This window comes from Procambarus clarkii, chromosome 11 (assembly GCF_040958095.1).
Source record: "Procambarus clarkii isolate CNS0578487 chromosome 11, FALCON_Pclarkii_2.0, whole genome shotgun sequence".
In the NCBI taxonomy this organism is placed as follows: Eukaryota; Metazoa; Arthropoda; class Malacostraca; order Decapoda; family Cambaridae; genus Procambarus; species Procambarus clarkii.
Window position 1 is genome coordinate 9,208,078 of NC_091160.1, and position 8,151 is coordinate 9,216,228.

The window sequence follows — 8,151 nt, forward strand, 5'->3', positions numbered from 1 at the left end:
AGATAAGGAGGGCAAAAAGAAACTATTAAGTTCGCATAGCAGGGCAAGCAAAGACAAATTCTAAAGTTTTTTTCAGTTTATATCGAACAGACTAGGGAAAGTATAGATCCATTAAAAACAGACATGTCAGATAACGGATAATGACGAGGAGATGAGTAGTATTTTTAATAAATATTTTATCTCTGTATTTACTAAAATGGAACTTAACACCATGCCTTCAGCCGAACAAGTCTATGTGGGTGGGGGCGTGGACAGGTTGACTAGTTTAGCAGTTACCAGGGAGGATGTTATTAAACAAACAGTAAAACTCAAACCAAACAAATCCCCAGGGCCGGTTGAAGTGTTTGCCAGGGTGCTTAAAGAATGCAAAGAGGAGCTTTGGGAGGCACTGTCTACCATATTTAATAAGTCAATAGAGTCAGGCAGAGTGCCAGAGTCATGGAAGGTTGCTAATGTGGTACCAATTTTTAAGAAAGGAGATAGATCACTTGCATCAAACTATCGGCTAAAGGACTAGGAGACCGACATGCATTCTGTTATATATAGAAATCAAGTATTTATTCAGTAATAAAATACAGGTATTCCCTATTCTGGAAATAATTTTAACATGCTTTAAATGAATTTGATATACAATTTGTATTTTTTCCAACAGTGTTGCAGACGGGGTTCACGTTGCTTGAGGCAGGATACGTAAGGTCCAAGAACACTGCCAACATTCTTTTCAAGAACTTACACATTATTGGTAAGTAATCAAACACCCGCCTTCGTTTCTAATATGTGAAGTTCTCGCCCATTTCTTGAGAAATATATATTTGGTTTTCTAAACCCAAGTCTGCAGGTGTTATGCATAATTTTGAAATTATAAAAATTCTACTACCATATAGTCCTCTTTAATCCCTCCCTGACCCGCCTTAATTACTTCTTTCCAGTACTGTCTCCATCACTTCTTTTAGTGCTTATTCCTGTACTAAACATCTACCTTATTGCTCTCTCCAGTCATAAGTGCCATAGCGTACTTGCTGGTAGGGTTCCAGCTGGCATTTGGAAGAGGAAACAGCTTCTCTGGCATGGGCGATTGGACATACGGGCTGGCGGACGAGCGCCTGGTCTTTTGGTTGTTCCAGTTCGCGTTCGCTGCCACAGGTGCCACCATAGTCTCCAGGTCGATGGCTGAGCGGTGTGCCTTCAACGCCTACCTCATCTGCTCCGTCATGCTATCTGGTGGGTGGAAGGAATCCGATTCTCTTTATATCTTTGTTTCTGTGTCTCAAAATTCATAAGAGAGAAGACTGTCTAACATTTGCACAGCTGGCATATGTAAGACAGCCCCAATGGTGTACCTGGATATGACAATGTTTGTGTGTTGGTACAGCTGTGGTGTACCTGGTTATGATAATATTTGTGTTTGTACAGGTGTGGTGTACCCTGTGGTGTCACACTGGACCTGGTCAGACGTTGGCTGGCTCAAGACTCAACACTACCAGGACTTCGGTGGCTCCGGCGTCGTCCACCTCACAGGGGGCGTTGCAGTTCTTGTTGGGGCTGTAATTCTTGGACCCAGAATCGGTCGCTTTGGACCCAAGGGCAAGGAGATACGTGGACACTCTGTGCCGGTATGTTCATAGAGCATTAGTAATATGTGTTATTATATGAAGTCATGAAGCAAGATATAATTTTAGTGGAATATCATGTTTAATACAAATATTATACGTCAAGATGAAGATGTAAAGTTGTGTTTGAACTTCCAGCTGGCAGCTCAGGGATTCTTAATCCTGCTCTTCGGGTTCCTGGCCTTCAACGGAGGGTTCCAAGCGTCCATCAGCCACGAGGTTGATGCTGTAGCCATTGCCAAGGTTGTCTTCAACGCTGCGATATCGGCCTCTTCAGGAGGCATCGCTGTGCTCTTGATGAATCATTCTAGGAGGGAGTCCCTCTGGTCCTTCCTAATGGCCCTTAATGGTTCTCTCGCTGGCATGGTAAGTACCGCTCTGCACTGTGTGGCCGGGAGTCCATCTGGTGCTAGTGTAATGGACTCTGCTAGCTGTTAATTTTCATGGATGGACATTTAATTTAAACTTAATTTAGTATTATGATAACATAACTAATTTCTTATCAAAATACCGTTACTTTTTTTTTTTTTTTTTTTGAGATATATACAAGAGTTGTTACATTCATGTACAGCCACTAGTACGCGTAGCGTTTCGGGCAGGTCCCAGGAATACGATCCCCTGCCGCGAAGAATCGTTTTTTCATCCAAGTACACATTTTACTGTTGCATTAAACAGAGGCTACAGTTAAGGAATTGCGCCCAGTAAATCCTCCCCGGCCAGGATACGAACCCATGACATAGCGCTCGCGGAACGCCAGGCGAGTGTCTTACCACTACACCACGGAGACTGTTAATTAATTAAATTAATTAATTACATACTTGCAATATGTGAGTTTGTTTATCCAATGCTTAAGGACATATTTCCATGACAGGTGTCAATCAGTGTCGGGTGCAACGTTGTCCAGCCGTGGAGTGCCTGTGTCATTGGTACAGTGGGTGGATCAGTGTTCCTCGCCATCCACACCCTTCTGCTCAAGTTGAAGGGTACGTTACTGCTTCTCTCACCGCTCAGTTTTCTTAACAAGTTTGTCTTAAGAAAACCACAAGTAGCCAGTTTTATCTAACTTGAATTTTAAATATTTAACTCTAATGTTATGTTCTGTACATGTAAAGAAAATACTTAAATATTATTCTCTTTTTATATTACTTCAAAATGTACGTGCATATTGGGACTCTTGAGTTTGTGAGTGTAAAGTTAATTAATATTTCTTCCACAGTTGACGACCCACTTGATGCTGTGGCTGTACATATGGGAGGTGGGTTGTGGGGGCTGGTTGCTGTGGCCCTCTTACAGGATGGTGGCATTGTGTACGGGGGGCAGCGCGGAGGTCCTCGCCTGGAACATAGTGGGGGCGCTGGCCATAGTGGCCTGGTCTGGTGGTCTTTGTTTGGTTATGTTTGGTTCCCTCAGGCTGCTCGGCGTCTTGAGGGTGCCTCCAGAAATGGAAATTGCAGGCAAGTGAAGATAATACATAAAGTTTTCACTTTTGTATTATATAATTGATAATTGTATTATAATTGTTATGTTTTTAGTGTTATGAACGCATTCATTATACATTTATATGTTTTATATCTCTAACAATATCTGGACGCCAGGAATGGACCTCTTGAAGCACGGGGAGCCAGCTGACGCTTGGCAGGAGAGCCAGTACGATGGATCCATAAATGCACAGGAGGAGAACAAGAGGAATTCAGGTAAGATGTCAACCAAGTTGCTTTTAAAGTTTAGTGTGTGTGATGTTTGTCTATATATAATGGGCCCTATGCACCCTCTTCACAAAGTCGGTGGATGTATGTGTTGGAGACCAGGATGGTGTACTAGGAGTGATGGGGAGGGTGTATGTGAGGGAAGACTGCGAGGGTGGTATAGAGGGAGATAGTGAGGGTATGTATGAGGAATAGATAGGTAGGGAATGTAAGGGGGTGATGGGCAGGGTGTGCATAGATTGAGGGAGGGATTTATTATTATTAACATCTTTATTGACAAAATTAATTACAATTTTTCCTTATCTGAGGATTTCGATTAAGTCTTACTGAAGTGAGGATAATGCTGGTATCCTCTGTCACGCAGGACAGAGGGTCATACACAAGACAATAGGTCTAAACTGTAGGCGGAAGTACATATATATCATGGTTACAACCAATGTTTTAATGTATGGATGTGTGAAAAAGAGGGAGGGTGTACAGTTGGAATGGAGATGGTGTGAAGATGTTTATAATTATTACGACAGTGCATATTGAAAATAGTTACAAGAATGGTAAAAATTTATGTAAGTGAAAAAGGGGGCATGGGATATGGGTTAGGGAGAGACCTGGCCACCAAGTCATCCTAGTCATCGTCGTAGACCCCATCTAGTATGTGTGTGTGTAAAATAATATCTATCCATCAATCTTCTATAATGATCCATTATTTTTCCAGATCTTCTAGCCAACATGTCTGCCCCAGAGAAATGTGGTTGTACCAATTTCCAGGACCCAATTCCACCCAAAGATGGTCAAAAGTGTGCGAATCGTTCATCGTGTTCAGTATGTTGTTCGCCCATGTACCCCGGCCTCCCTGAAGCTAGTCACTTCAACCCTTACAATGACGGTGAAGGTAACTGAGCATTTGACAAACTTTTCCAACATTCTTTTTCTTTATTCGTTTACACACACACGCAATTTAATTATTGATATATATATCCATCATTCACTTAATGATCCCATTGCTTTCCAGATTTCCTGGATCTTCAACCTTCGAACCCGGAAGTTAGTGAATGCAACCCGGAAGTAAGTGAATGCAACCTGGAAGTTAGTGGATGCAACCCGGAACTTAATGGATGCATCCCCGAAGTTTGTGAATGCAACCAAGAAGTTTGTGAATGCAATCAAGAAGTTTGTGAATGCAATCAAGAAGTTTGGGAATGCAATCAAGAAGTTTGGGAATGCAATCAAGAAGTTTGGGAATGCAATCAAGAAGCTTGGGAATGCAATCAAGAAGTTTGGGAATGCAATCAAGAAGTTTGGGAATGCAATCAAGAAGTTTGGGAATGCAATCAAGAAGTTTGTGAATGCAATCAAGAAGTTGCCTACGACCTCCCACCTCCAGCAGCAGCCTACGATCTCCCATTTCCAGAAGCAGCCTACGATCACTGACCCTCCAATGACCTGCCATATATTCATAATTTGTAATTAATTTATACGATTATCATTACCGTATAAATTATAATTAATGTGATAAATACTTTGTGTTTAGAATTTAGTTTATTACTATGTGTACTGTGGGACAGTGATGTGTGGTATGGGACAGTGATGTGTAGGGTGAGACAGGGATGTGTGGTGAGACAGGGATGTGTGGTGTGGAACAGTGATGTGAATGCAATTGTGAGACAGGGATGTGTAGGGTGAGACATAGATGTGTAGGGTGAGACAGGGATGTACACTGTTAAAGAGTTTTAATATTTCAAGAACTTTTTGTTTAAAATTTAGCCATAATAAATCAAAAAAACTCCAACACATGTTGTATTCTGTTTAGCATTGGGCCTCCTTAACCACCAGCAGAGATGAAAGTTCCTTGTATATCTTCTGCTTTAGCCCTTACACTGCTACAGCCTGGGCTGTAAATGAGGGTATAAGCTAGGGCTGGGCGAAAATATATATGAATTATGTGAAAATTAATATTAAATGTTAAAAATTTTCCAACTTATTGGCTTCAGCATCATGAAACCTCATCCCAATATTTTCATAAATGAAATTTAGACAATTTTTTTTTAAAGAAGAACGTTTTGTTGATAGGAGAATAGTTCCTATTACCTGGGACTGAGGGATAATGCAGTAATAAAGAGATGCAAACATCTGTCCGAGGCACAAAGAATAGTGGCAAGAAGTGTCCACAAAGTGGATATGCAGCTGGTGCCTTTATTGCATTGCTGAGAAATACATAATAACACAAATAATAATATGTTATTATGCTCTATTTTGTTATATATCACACAAATACATTGTCTAATGGTATTATCTGTGACTATCATCAATGTCCTCAATTTTTTTGGGGGAGGAGGGAGATTATTTTTCTGATTTTGTTGTAACCTCTATATCCTGGAGAATGCATACCCGTCCCTACCTATGTGAAGATAGAATAAAATTGGTCAATAAATCAGTCATAACTGGCAAAACTTGAGACTGAATTTTTTTGGGCTTATTTTTTCACAGATTTTAAACTATTTTTCTTGTTTCTTTAGATTGTTTGATGATTAGGAACCTGATTAGGGCCTTTTGATTTATAAAAAAATATACGCTAAATATACCCCCTAAATCAGTATAATTATCCCTATATTTTGTGTTTGGGGGTTATTTTTTCTTGACTTTATTTCAACACATATTGACCTACAACTTTTACATTTCGAGTATGAATGCCAAATCATGTTTATTAAAACATACAAGTAAATTAATTAGAACTATCGTATACATTGTCGATAACTTCAACTTCAATTATCTCTAAAAGTAAAGTTTCAACATTGAGTCGGCTTAAAAAAATCCAGTTTCTGACCGATATCATCATTTTTACATATAGTGTGCGCCGCTAACTGTTCTTCAATCCTATTAGAATGGATTTTTCATAAACTCTAAACGTTTTGAGTTATAAATTTTGTTTTCTGAATTTGGTGCATATTTCAAATGCCATATTGACGATTTTTTACAGTAAACTAAACTGAAAATCTATATTTTAAATCTATTAAAATGAAAATTATATACTATTCTAATAGCATAATAACACAAAATGAACAATTGGCGATATTTAATATTTTGCAGCTGATTTGGAAATCTGAAATTTTCAATAATATATTTTATAATAATTTTGATTTTTGTTGTTTTTCGAGTTATGTTGGTGATTATTTAGACAAAGTTGGAGTGTTTGCTTAGTAGATTATGCACAAAAAATTGGAAAGTGTTTAGAACAAGTTTAAAAAAAATTTAATTTAAGGTACCATTAGGTCCTGTTGTATATATACGCCATGCGCAGTTTAAGGGTTAGGGGACTCGGCAATCCCCTAAATTTATTAAAAATGTGTCTATGATAATTTATAATCTACGATCCTCAACAGGTCGTAGCGTTGTTGGAAGAGTCGTGTGTAAAGGCTGCTCTGACTAGGTATTCCTTAATGGATTTTTCTATTTTCCATGCTAGCCATTTCCATAGGTGGTCTTTGTGGGAAAAGTCGATCAGGCCGGGTGGTCTCTATAGGTTTCTTGGAGTCATTACAATACTTCTCATATTCTGTTGAAGGTGCTTTGCCAATCCTGGGAAGTATAGTGTGGGTGATATCCATAGGTTCCCTTCTCCTGGTCTTCTTATTTTTGATAGTAGGTGCACTTTGCATGAAGGGCGTATCCTCCTGATGACTGCACCAGGACAGATATTAGGAGACGCGTGTATGTGAAGAATGAGAAGGGGTCAAAAGTCACTAGCAGCCGTAGACAGAGGAGCGGCGACGAAAACAAAGGCGGACGGGGGAGGGAGACATGTCGCACCAGAGGGCGGCACTCTGTGTCCATGACGTCGGCTAATATTTTCCAGGGAACTCCCGCATCGGAAATCGCAAGGAATATGCTTCCCACAGCAGTATGTGGGCAAAGGGCACCCGGCCACCAGGCGGCGCCCTTTGCGGAGGCATCCTATCTGGCACCCCATAAACAAACTCCTTCACCCTCGTCACCCAGATAGTGGAAGAGCACCATGGGACCGGAAGCATCTGGACATCCTGAGAAAAGCCCAATACCCGACCCCCCACGGGTCGTGGCCCCGGCAGTCTGGACTAGGCTCCCCCAGATTGGGGCAACGAAGGAGGGGGAGCCGCAGGGGACGCAAGCGCGGCATTGTTCCCTCCACTGGGCACAGGAGCTGAAGCCCCCAGCGCACATACTTCTTTAGCAACACGACGAGGTCCCGATCACCAGGGGGCAACCCCCCCATCGCATCGCAGGGAGGTTCGGGGGGGGGGGGCCCACAGGAAAGTAACTGGAGCCCCTCTGCTCCGCCACCGACGGTGGAGGAGTCCGGAGCACCATACTCCCCCCCACCTTCACAGTCACACAAGTCGTAGAACCCGCCACGACAGGCAGAACAGCTGACAGGCAATTAGGCGCCTCTGGTACAGAACCCACACCGTCCTCAGAACCGCCTGAATGCAACAGGGGCGGAAAATCCTCCGCACGAAAATATGCACCCTACCAGTCGCTCCTCTTTCGTGCCACTGCAGCCAGATGACCCTCGTGACCGCACCTATAACAGATGCGTGGTTGCCCCCGATAGAGGCAGCGGGGCGTGTAACCCAACACAGACACTGACGACGGTACACTACACTACAACATCAGGATGCGGGAGCCGTCAAGCATACCAACACAGTGCCCGGCAAGGACCTTGTTCCATCGAACTTAACACATTCCCAAACCGTCAAAACAGGTTAAAAGATTGTCCTTAAATTCGAAGGGGGGTGTTATGTCATGGGGTGTGTGTCAAAAACTTTTGTCATAGCTGTGTCTCAGAGGCCTGTTAAGAATTT